We start from the raw sequence: 12,431 nt of genomic DNA, 5'->3' as shown, positions 1-12,431 counted from the left end.
TGTACTGCAGCCTGGGTGACAGAATGAAACTCCGTCTCAAAAAACAAACAAAAAAAATGCATCAGCAGATCAGCCTGCTTACCACACTACTGCTCTCCCAGTAGGACTTTGTGTCCCAAGGGGAGAGCGTCTTAGTTTGTTTGGGCTGCTGTAACAAAATACCATAAGTGGGTGGCTTATACATGGCAGACATTTATTGCTCACAATTCTGAAGGCTGAAAAGTCCAAGAGTAATAGGCGCTGGCAGATTTGATGTCTGGTTTGTAGATGGTGCCTTACAGCTCTGTCCTCACAGGGCAGAAGTGAGGGCACTCTGTGAGGTCCCTTTTATAAGAGCACTAATCCCATTCTTGAAACCTCCACCCTGATGACCTAATCACTTCCCAGATCCCTCCTGCTTCTCATACCATCACTTTGGGGTTAGGCTTTAAAAGGTGAATTCGGAGTTGATGTTCAGTGGCAAGAACCAGCCAGCTAGCAACCAGTGTGTGACGGCACCTGCAGAGCAGAGCATTGGCTCCCAGGGAGAGCACACACATAAAACTCTACAGATGGCCAGCCGCTAGGCCCTGAGGGTGAATTGAGGAGAAAGGGAAAGGATCTCTAGTCTTGTGATCTGAGGAAGGGAAAGGTCTTTGCAAGGTTGGAGAAATTGCTAGTAGTCACTCCAGCGCTCAGAGGATGGGAGCTGGGAAGAGGTGATCTGTGGGCACAGATAAGGCCACTCTATGAGATGGAGAAGAGGAGGCCTTGGAAGATAAGAGGCTGAAGGTGGGGACCAGTTTACATGTTGGGGAGAGTGTCGTTCCTGCTAGAGATCTTGTCTTTGGTGAAACGTGCGAGGCCTAGAACTGGGCAGAGAACCCCAACTTTAGGTTTTGGTTGAGTAGCAGTTAGGGGCCATGCTGTTTTGCTGCTTGGCAAAAATTCAACCAGCCTTAAATTGAAGGCAGTATTTCTTTGAAGGTAGCCAACTTATCCCAGTTTGCCCAGGACTTTCCTAGTTTTAAAACTGGAATCTATATGTCCTGAGAACTATCCTCAGTCCCTGGCACACCAGGACAGTTAGATTAAAACCCTAGTTTTATCCTCTCCTGTCCCCCGGACTCATGCCTAGCCTGTATCTGTGAGGGACTCCCCTGTCCAGATCTGTGAAGTCCTGCTGGGTGTGAAGTGGGCCCCTCCATATAGTCTAATCACCTGGGGCCATGGGTCCTTCCTCCTCCTGGTCCTGCCTGTTCCCTCTGTCACCTTGCTGCCATTGCAACAGCAGACAGGCTTAGGACCTGCCTGCCTCCCCCGATCCTCGCCATGGTGCCAAATGAATCACTCTGAAACTCCTGCCCAGGAGCTCATGGCTGCTCATGGCCTGCTTTGGAGCATCAGAAGGGAGGGCCTCTAACTCCCGGCCCCCTACTTTTCCCAAGCTCATTTCCAAGGCTTCCAGCACATCCCCAAGCCCTGGGTCACCCCTTTCCTCCCTGCTTGCCTCCCCACCACACCCCACCTGGCCACTCTAAGGCATTGCTCTGGACACTGCCCAGTTTCACCACTCCAAGCTCAGTGCCGTCTACAGGGGTCCAGTGCAGACACCCCCGACGCCGGGGACACCTGTTACCTTGGTTGCTGACAACTGAGCCACCTCCTGGGCTTGGTGCCTCATGGGCCTTACGTTTTTGTCCTCTTGTAAAGCACCAGTTCTGTTTATAAAAGCAGGAACCTCATTTCTGTTTCTATATGCCCTTCTTTTCTCCACCCACCCCAAGCACACCCACATAGTCCTGGGAACTACAGGGCCCTTGGGTTTTTGTGTGTGTTTCTGTTTGTTTTGGGTTTTGCTCAATGGGCAAAGACCACAGGATTTTTTTTTCTTTTTTCCAGATACTCAAGTTTTTTTCCAAAATAATTTTTTCTGGTTATAAAAACAGTACTCATTTTTAACTCTGAAGGCTGAAAGGGATAAGTAATAAAATAAAAATAACCCAAAATCCAACCTCCCACAGACAACCATCACTAAATGAACATTTCACAAACATCTTTCAAGATATAATACCTTTATATTCTTCTCTCCAAAGTAGGATCATTTGAAGGAGAGTAATAATTTTTAAAGCTCTTTTGGTTGAGTGGCCACAGTGTAGCAGGCATTCTGCCAAATGCCTTAAGGCCATTCCCGTGAGGATCATCATTCCCATTTCACTGATGAGGAAACACAGGGTCAGAGAGGTTTTCCCGACATTGCACACACAGCCAGTTGCATGGCAGAGCCTGAAGTAGAACCCAGACTCCTGCCCTGAGCCCATGCACAGATTTTGGATAAATATGTCATTAAATTTGCCATGTGGTGCCAGGCTCGGTGGCTCACACCTGTAATCCCAGCACTTTGGGAGGCCGAGGCAGGTGGATCACTTGAGGTCAGGAGTTTAAGACCAGCCTGGCCAACCTGTCTCTACCAAAAATACAAAAAACTGGGCGGCGGCGGGGGCCAGTACTGGACCCGGCAGGATGAGCGAGGTGGAGGCGGCGGTGGTGACGGCAGTCCCCAAGGCGACGATGCCCGGGGTGGTGGCGGTGGTGGTACCAGTGCCCGCAGGGAAGCCCCAGAAAGCAGGCGGCGGGGCGGGCGGTGGCAGGGGCGGAGTCGCCTCGGGCCCCGCTGCTGGGACCCCCTTGGTGCCTGGCCCCCGCACCTCTGGCAACCCGGCGGCATCCCTGGCAACGACGGCGGCCTCGGAAACCCCCGGCCCCCGCCCCCCGTTTCCCCCACCCGGAGTCACGCGAACAAGCCGGTGCTGCTGGCACTCCGAGTCCTGGGCACTGTCAAATGGTTCAACGTCCGGAATGGTTACGGATTCATCCACAGGAATGACACCAAGGAAGATGTCTTTGTTCACCAGACAGCTATTAAAAGAACCCCAGGAAGTTTCTGCGCAGCGTTGGAGATGGGGAGACTGTGGAATTTGATGTCGTGGAAGGAGAGAAGGGTGCAGAAGCCGCTAATGTAACTGGGCCCGGGGAGGTGCCCGTGAAGGGCAGCTGTTATGCCCCCAACCTACGTAGGTTTCGCCGATTCATCCCCCGGCCTCCCTCAGTTGCCCCACCACCCATGGTGGCAGAGATCCCTTCAGGGGGGACAGAACCTGGCAGAGAAGGGGAGTGGGCCAAAGACTCCGGGCAGCAGCCCAGACGACGGCGCCCCCCACCCTTCTTCTACCGATGGTGGTTTGTGCGAGGCCCTCGGCCCCCCAACCAGCAGCAGCCTACAGAGAACACTGACGGGGTAGAGCCCAAAGAGCCCCCCCATTGGAGGGGCACCAACAGCAGGGAGGTGAGCGGGCTCCCCTACCTCAATTCTGGCCCAGACCACCCCAGCCAGCCTACCACGGAAGGTGGGGACGGTGAGACCAAGCCCAGCCACGGTCCTGCTGATGGTTCCCGGCCTGAGCCCCAGGGCCCACGAAACCACCCCTACTTCCAGCAGAGAGGGCAGCAGGCCCCGGCCCCCGGCAGCCCGCAGCCCCTGAGACCTCAGCCCCTATCAACAGTGGGGACCCCACCACCACCATCCTGGAGTGATTCCAACTCAAAGGACACCCAGAGCTGCCATCTGGTGTCTGCCAGTTTTTTCCAACTGACCTGTACCCTACTCAGTACCCTGTTCCCCCTTTCCCATAATTCATGGCATCAAAATACCAGCTTTTCACCTTTTCTTTGAGATTCAGGAGGGCCAAAGCAACAGCCTTTTGCTTTTTTTTTTTTCTTCCCTTATCAAGGGTTGAAGGAAGGGAGCTTACTGTTCAGAGACACCAACCCCCTCCCCTAACTCAGGCTGAGAAGGAACCAGCCAGCTCTCAACCTCCTCCTGGTTGTTTTTCTTTGCCCCCCAAGTTTATTTTTGTTTTCTCCCGGCCCCCAACCTCTGAAGCCATTTTATCATCTGTCATCGTGCCACCTGAACCTCCAGTGAAAACAAAAACAGGCTTTCCTGTGGTCTTGGAAAAAAAATACAAAAAAATTAGCTGGGCATTGTGGCATGTGCCTGTAATCCCAGCCACTCAGGAGGCTGAGGCAGAAGAATTGCTTGAACCTGGGAGGCGGAGGTTGCAGTGAGCCGAGATCCCACTGCTGCACTCCAGTCTGGGCAACAGAGCAAGACTCCATCTAAAAAAAAAAAAATTACCATGTGGTATATTGGACTCTGTACTGTGTGGTATAGAAGGCTTGAGATGGGGAACAAGAAATAGACTTTGGGGATATGATGAGGATATGCATTTTCCAAGGATCTAGCATTTTTGCCTCCTCCCAAAGGCCCTCTGCCTCTTGCTCACCATGGCATAGCATTCTAAAGAGGACGATGTCACGCGGCCACAGGAAGACAAGTTGGCAAAGCTGTTATTGTGCACATTTTCCCAAGTCAGATTTATGTCTGTTGGGTTTTGCTTATGGATTCATTTCGTGCACCATTTCACTCCGGCCGGCAGAATACCCGATTACAGTGATGCCTCGGCACCTAGGTCCCCGCAGAAGGAAGCCCAGTTGCTCCCTGTGCTAAGAAATGCCACATGAACACAGACCCACACACGTGTGTGTGCAGGCTGGGCAGGAGCCCGGCCAGCTTGCATTTGTTCTTCCCCCGCACGCAGAAGGTGAAGGAGGAAGGCCTGCCTGCCAGCAGCATTGAGGGAGAAAAGCCACTTCAAAGGCATTTAGACCTGCAGGCTAAGCGGAGGAGCCCAGGTCACTAGAGGCAGCGCCAGCCCTAGACTCAGGAAAAGGGGGTATGCCTCAAAGCTGGAGGACCAAAGTGCTCACCTGCAAGCATTGTTTACATCTGGAAAGTTACGTCTGCCTTTAATCACCTATCTTGTGGAACTCGGAGTAGCTTATCTAACTCTGCCCTGAGACAGGATGGTGCTGGCATGGAATCCTGTGTCCAGCCCTTGCCGGCCTGGGCCCCTCTTGCCTAGAGAAGCTATCAGCTCCCCCCACTGAAGCTACTTGTGGCCTTGGCCAGAGGGTGAACACCACACTCTCACACCATCCTACTTGCCCGTGGTCAGCCTCCACATGGCCCCAGGAGGAACTGGGGGATGGGAGGGTAGTGTGGAAAGCTGAGGTGTGCCCTTTCCCTTGGCACACGGTGTGGTTTCGTGTAGCCACTTGGTATGAGTGAGGCTGGGGCAAAGCAGCCCTGGCTGGCTGTGACATGGGCAGTACCTCCTGCCTGAGCTCCGTGAGTGGCTTTCGGCCACTTTTGCCCACGCTCACGTGGCTGTGAGTTACCCCTCCACGACCCCAGCACCCCAACTGACCCCCACCTCCACAGTCAACTGAGGTTCCCTGAGAAGCTCCCTCTTTCTCCTGTGGCTGGTTTCTAGAGAAAACCTTCTAGAAAATTTCCAGTGGATTCAAAGGGCGGGAGCCACATTGGAGTCACAGGTTCCTTGGGACATTCTTGGGCTAGACTCAGGGAGGAATGCGTTTTAGACACATTCTGGCTGCTTGTAGGTTAAAGGTAGGGTCTGCTGCACCTGGCGAAAAATCCCGCGCTCACCTGGGTGTGTTCCTTTCGGTATCTGATGCCAAACACCTGGACGTTTACACGACGATGACAGAGTGAAATTCCTGCAGGAGTGACACAAGCAGGCAGCCTCAGGCATCTCAACTCAAAGAGACTCCCGAATACTGCTCTGGCCAGAGTTTGCCACATATGGGTGGTGCGTCTGTTCCTGTCCCCTGTGAGATCCAGCACTGAGGCACAAAGGACAGGAGAGGGTGGGGAGGGGTGGCAGCGTGAGTCTCACTGGGTGTGAGCCGGCCAGCCCCCTAGCTCAGTGCTCCCTCCTCCCCCTCCTTTGAACGGGGGACATACCATGTGGCTAAGAAGGGCATCTCAGCATCTGCCGCTCAGGCTAGGTGGACAGTGAGGAAAGGGACATGGGAGGTCTGAGGCTTCAAGGCTAGTGTCTCCACAGGCGCTGGCACTGATTTCTTTTTTAAGCTGCTCTCCCTCCCTTCCCTCCGCCTGCCTCCATCCTAATTGAAGCCATCGCCTCTTCAGTTACACTGCTTCCTAAAATAGTGTTCTGATCACGCCCTGGGTGCTCACTGAAAACGCTTCAGGGGCTCCCTGCCATCTATTGGAAAAAGGCAGAAATCCTTAGGCTGGCGTGCCAGGGTCCAATCAGAAAAGCAAAACCCACCCGGGATGTTTCCGCAGAGGGAACTTCGTGTAGGGCATTGTTATGGGCATGGGAAGACGGAAAGGGCAAAGAAGGACCGCTGGGACAGAGAGTGGCAGAAGCAGCTTCCACCCCTGCAGCCAGAGGGACAGAAGGAAGGCAGGTTTGGAGGAGGGCCCGGGACTCTGATGGGGAAGAAGGGCCGCTGCTGGTAAGTGGTGGGAGAAGCAGCCTTGGGGATGGCAGGTAAACCTGTCTCCTGCCTCCCACCTTCCCTTCTCCATCTAGTGTCCCCTTGTGGGGAAATTTAACAGGGAACCCAGTGACGAAAGAGATGGGGTTTGCAGAATCCCTGCACCAGAGAGCAAAGTGGTTTGAAGCTGAGCGACATTTGCTTCCTAATGGGCACAGGTGGCACTCTAGGTTTCCGCGTCTGGCCCCAAACTCCTGGCTGCACTCTGACCAGCCAGCATGTCGCCTCCTGCCAAGCTCAGTTGTTCTGGAGGTCCCTGTCGTCAGATCTTTGCCCTTCATCACCCGTCAAATTCAGGACCTCGTTGAAATGCTACTTCCCTGATACCTTCTCGTACTTCCATTCTTAAACCTTTGTTGCTGTTAAGTGTTGAGATGAAACATGTTTGCTTTGTATTCTAGAAGTTTATGTGATTGACCATACCTGAGCGCAGAGATTAACTGGGGTTTGTTCCAGAAACAGCATTAATCACAGTGCCCGGCACACGGAAGGGTCCAGAACTTGGAGCAAGTAATTGAACTCAGGCAGTTCCCACGCAGGCCACAGAGTTGGACAAAAACAGCTTGACCCTGGGGCTTGCACTCAAAATGAGCCTTACCCCTTTAAGAGAAGGCAGGTCTTTTCCCTCTCCAGCTCACCCCACCCCTCCTACACAGTAACTGAAACCTGATCTAATCCCTTTGCACGCGGGTAATTTATTGGTCTGTTGAGCTTTTCTTGGTGGCAAATTGCATTGTCTTTATTCCTGGGTTCAGGCTCTGCAGCGGCTCACTGCATTCCTAGGACTCCTTTCTCAGGGTCGATCCTTCACACCCCCTCATGCACTGCAAAGTAAGTCTTATTGGGCTTCTTTGTTATGCAAACAGGGCGGTAATAATCAGGCTATTATTCTGAAAGATTGGGCTTGATTAACAGTTCAAAGGAGGTCTCTGAAAGCAGCTAGTGCTTCATTGGTGCATAAATATTTTCATCCTGCCAGCGTTGGTGCAGCTGGTGCTCCAAGCGCCCTCCCCTATCTTTCTGATTCTCAGAGGTGCTAGGTTGCTATTGAAAGGAAAAGAACTAAGTCAGACGTGCTGTGTGGCTGTGAGTTTTCTTTCTCTCTACCTTATCTCAGTCCATGAGGAAGGCAGTCTGGAGCCCCCCTCCCCAAAAGAGTGAAATGTCACCTACATACATTTATGTGGGTTGTGGGGCAAGTGCATCTCCCGGGCACAGGGTCCTGGGTAGGAGGTTTAAAACAGCATCACATCTCTGATAGGGGCCAGGCGTGGTGGCTCACGCTGGTAATCCCAGCACTTTGGGAGGCCGAGGCAGGTGGATCACCTGAGCTCAGGAGTTCGTGGCCGAGCCTGGGCAACATCGAAACCCCATCTCTACTGAAGTATAAAAATTAGCTGGGCATGCTGGCGGGTGCCTGTAATCCCAGCTACTCAGGAGGCTGAGGCAGGAGAATTGCTTGAACCTGGGAGGTGGAGGTTGCATGAGCCAAGGTCGCGCCACTGCATACCAGCCTGGGCGACAGAGTGACTGTATGTCAAAAAATAAGTAAATCTCCTGATAGGCTTTGGGTATGGAGTATGGACGCCAGGACGAAGATGGGGGTCCCCAACCCTCAGAAGACTGACATGCAAGTGGGGAAGAGGCCGCTCAGCGGCCACCTCCTAGAGGGATATCAGCTGTGCAAGGGCAGATGGGTGACACTGACAGTCCAGTGACAGCCAAAGAGAGGAGCAGCTGGAGAGACCAGGAAGGTGGCGTAGGGAAGCTGAGGGGCCATCCTCGACAATCACAAAGCCGCCCTACTTCAGCCTTTCCTATGTGACTCTAGACAAGGGCCAGCGGAAGTCCTGGGATGCCGCAGTGCATCCACAGCCGGAGCTGTCCAGAGCAGGAGGGGCCAGCCCTGCCCCGGCAGGAGTGCTGCAGGGAGATTTCCTGCTGCGTAAATCGGTGACCTGTGACATCCCCCGGCTCCCAGGTTCTAAAATTCCGTGGTGTGCCTTGAAAAGTGACCATTGTTTTTGGTCACAAAGTGATTGTTGGGGCTCTTTGATAAATTTGATTGCACGGAGAAGCCGTGAGCTCTGGCCTGGATTGCTCGAGTCAGGAGCAAATGGGTCAGATGGTTGCCAGGGGTCCCAAGCTGAGCACCAAGGGCCCACTCCGCCCCCTTCGGGCCTGGGAGCCACTCTGTCTTCTAGGCATTGCCTGGGCATCACCCCTTGTGCCGAGTTCCTCACCCCCTGGGGCTCCGGGACAAGTTGAGGGATTTTCTGTTGTTGGATCTGGACAGGGCCAGAGCACTGTCTTTGCACGCTTCTGGATTCTCCTGTTTGCCCCACTATAGCTAATCAGGAAAATTCAAGGCCTCAAGAGACCTGGGTCAAAACAAGACATGCAGTGCACATAATACCGCATAATATGCTTCTAAGGGGCATAAAGCTCTGTGTCTGTGTCTCTGAGGTCGAACCCCAGGTTGCAAGGCTTAACAAGGGGCCGGAGGGTGGCCCCTGCCCAAGGACACACTCAGTGGCTGGGGTAGAAATGGAAGCTCAGGAAACTTCTTAGGTTTTTCAGTCCCCTGGTTCTGTGTGTATTGGCTGTCCTGGATCCATCAAGAGGCAGCTCCAGAGCTAGAAGGGGCAACTTTCTGGACTGCAGTACTGGGCAGGTGTGCTCAGCTCACACCCTGTGGGGCAGCTGGCTCTGTGTTCACCGCGGCTTGCTCTGAAAAGCAGCTTTCCTCTTCCGCTTGCAGGAGTTGCTGTAAGATCTGTTTTTCAGCTCAAACTTTCCTTCTTCCTTTCCATGGACATTCACATCAGAAAAGTCTAAGGTTTATTGCCTGGAATTGGGGTCTTTTTATAAAGATACAGCACATAAAAATCGGCCTCTCTGAGATCTCTTTGGCAGGTGACGCCACAGCTATTGCTTTTGATGCTGGGCCAGATTTCATTCAGGTCCTTGACCTCTGGTGGGGGGCTGCAGTTGGTGATTTAGTGCCGTGGAGGCAAGGTGATTGGATGGCCGTGGAGGTCAGGGCCCCTCACTCCAGTTGCTGACCGTGGGGACTGCCCAGCCCCTCACATGGGAAATGAGGCCACACACACACATTTCTGGGACCCATCGTTCCCAGAGAGCTTCCTTTCCACATGGAGAGATGGCAGAGGGGAGCAGGCACCCTTTATTCTGGTCCCAGCTGGTCACTGTCAGTGGCCTTTTGCAAGTCATTCCCTTGAGCTTTGGAAGAGAGGAAGCCTCGTAAACTCTTAGGAAGATCTGCAGAGCTGGATCCAAGTTCCCTGAGAGTTTGGGACACCTGGGAAACCCAAGAAGTCGGGATGGGTCAGTTGGCAGCAGCTGCTGCTCCTGGTGGGCTCCGCACAGACCTTTGTGGAGGGAGGGCCCGGAATCGATTAAGCTTCTGGTTACTGCCCTGAGACCAGATGGGTCTGCGGCTGCATAGGAGACCCGCATCATGCTTTTGGGCCTTGGGGGAGCTGGGTCAGTCTCAGCTGGTTCCTGAGGAGGGACTTGTGGCAAAAGCATCTTGAAAAGCATAGAAACAGCTCCAGGCCTGCCCATCTCAGCCCCAGCCCTTCCACTTGTGTGACCCAGGCCCCCTCGAGCCCGAAGCCTCTGTGTTTGCATCTGCAAAATGACGATAAAAATTCCTGCCCTCTAATCAGGGCAGTAGCGACGATCCAACAGGAAAGCAATGTGTCACCTGCACAGGCCCCAGGAGCACAGGCTATTTTATTGTCACGATCATGTTTTGTTTTCTGGGGTGAGGCCCAGCCCACGTACCTACCCCACCTCCCTATGCAGTCCTGGGTGCACAGCCCCTTCCCCAGTGAGGCCCCCAAGACAAGAACTCTTGTCTTTGTTCATCTTTGTGGCCGCGCAGCACCTTCGTGTTGCCTGGTATGGAGCGTGTGGAAATCCGAGAGGTGTGAAGGAAGAGGAGAATGCAGCTTGGGGGCTGAGGGCTGTGGTTTGCACCTTGCCCCCTTCAGGGTACCTGAGGGTGGCGTGGGTGGGGAGCTATTTAATGCCTCTAGGCCTCAGTTTCCCTGTCTGTTGAATGAGGATAACAAGTCAGTCCTGGGTCTATATTAAGGGCTAAAGGAGACACATGTACAATGTCTAGCCCACAGTAAATGCTCGATAACACATTAGCTGTTAGTTAAGCTCAGCCTCTCCCATAAATTGTGATTAAACAAAACAAAGTTAACACAAAACTGGCTGTCACAGAGCTTCCTTCCCGAGTCTCCCGGCTTTGCTCACATCAGTGCCTGCAGTCCCTTTAACACCCCTCTGGTGAGGTGCCCGTGCATGCCTGTAGCTCAGAAAGGTCAGTGAATTTGCCCACAGTCACACAGCTCTGGAGTGGCGGAGCTGGAGTTGATCTCGATGCTCTGCCCCACCACAGTAAGGCCCACCGCTGCGGTGAGACCCTCCCACTGGGCACTGCCCCATAAGAACATCTCACCTGTCGCCTGTCGCCCCTGAATTCTCTCCAGTTCTCTCTGGGTGGGGAAATTGCAAGTATCCTTATTTTTCTTTCTCATATAGGATCTAAGGTCTCTTCATTTACTCATTAACAAGGCAAGGACAGAGGCAAACTTGTTGAAATTGTGCTTCAGGACCCAGAGTTTCTCACCGCATCTTCTCCCAGAAAATGTCTCAGCAGAAGAGGCATTTTAGGATGCCGTGAAAACTTGGGGAAGGAAGGGGTTGTGACAGGCAGGAAACCGAGTGCTCTCTGTCAGGAACAAGGACATAGAGACTGGACCACACAGGCTGTGGGGTACAGAGGTCTCCCAGCAGAGATACAAGAGCTCGATGTGCCACCCCCCAATCTCTCCCTCTGAAGAGCCAAGGGGATCATCCCAGGCCTGGGCAATCCCTGGGCGAAAACACGTCCTTGTCGGGAAATGGGAAAATGGGGTAGGTGAAGTTAAGTCAATCTGGTCCTTTGGTCTCTGGCCAGACAAATGTCTCCAGTGATACTGGCAGCTTCTGCAGAGGTGACTTGGGAGGGTGCAGGAAGGAGAGGAGGGAGGCGGCCAGTTTTCCCTCTATGACTGTCTCTTTAGCTTGGCCACCGTAAGAAAATACCCCAGCCTAGGAGGCTTAAACAACAGACGTTTATTTTCTCAGCGTTCTGGAGGTGGGAAGTCCTAGATCCGGTACCAGCATGGTCCAGTTCTAGAGAGAGGGCCCTCCTCCCGGCTCTCAGACTGTGGACTTCTCATTATATCCTCACGTGGCAGAAGGAGGGGGAGGGGGCAGGGAGGGAGAGAGAATGCTTAGCATTCTCCAGGTGTCTTTATTTTAAGGGCACCAACCCTGTCGTGGGGGCTCCACTCTCCTGACCTCATCTGAACCTAATTACCTCCCAAACGTCATCCCATAAGGGGTTAGAACTTCAACCGTCACATTTAGGGGGACAAAGTTCAGTCTATAGCGCTCTCCCTGGGCGTGAGTGAGGTAGTGGGGTGAAGCCACCTGGTGCCCATGGGAAGCGAGGCCCCCTCGACAGTCATGACCATTGACTGATCCTGGACAGTCAGTGGATTGAAGGAGCTGCCAGGAGTTGGGGGACCTGGATCCAGGTGGAATCCACTGCGCCCTGAGAGTGAGTGCCAGCAGGGCCTACCCCGGGGAAGGAGGGAAGAGGAGAGATGCCACATCTGCTGGAGCTTCACCAGGGAGGGGCAGGCTCCCTCCAATGCCCCTCCTGTCCCCCAAGTCTGTGACTTCTAACCTCTGACCTCCCGGGGCTGCAAGCATTGTACCCCACTGTGGCCTTTGTGGGGGACCCTGTTTGTTGGATGCCCCTGGGGCTCCAGGCACGCCGTGTACATCTCCTCATCTCCTCAGCGACCCTTTAAGGTGGACACAGTCTCTACTTGACAGTTAAGGAAACAGGCTGAGTCAAGTTCCCGAAACTACTGGTAGGGGACAGAGTGGGACTTTGAATCAGACACCTC

At 53.6% G+C, this 12,431-nt stretch overlaps 1 protein-coding gene and 1 pseudogene across 3 annotated transcripts in view; both read left to right on the top strand.

Annotated features, from left to right (window-relative positions):
- The window catches only part of RGMA (repulsive guidance molecule BMP co-receptor a), a 45,747-nt gene that overhangs the window by 20,005 nt on the left and 13,311 nt on the right, over window positions 1-12,431 (top strand). The window lies entirely within an intron of this gene.
- On the top strand, window positions 2,454-3,693 carry LOC103785805 (Y-box-binding protein 2-like; annotated as a pseudogene).

This window comes from Pan paniscus, chromosome 16 (genome assembly GCF_029289425.2).
Source record: "Pan paniscus chromosome 16, NHGRI_mPanPan1-v2.0_pri, whole genome shotgun sequence".
NCBI classification, from domain to species: Eukaryota; Metazoa; Chordata; class Mammalia; order Primates; family Hominidae; genus Pan; species Pan paniscus.
The sequence above is the reverse complement of the archived record's forward strand: the minus strand, read 5'-3'. Positions and strand labels throughout refer to the sequence as shown.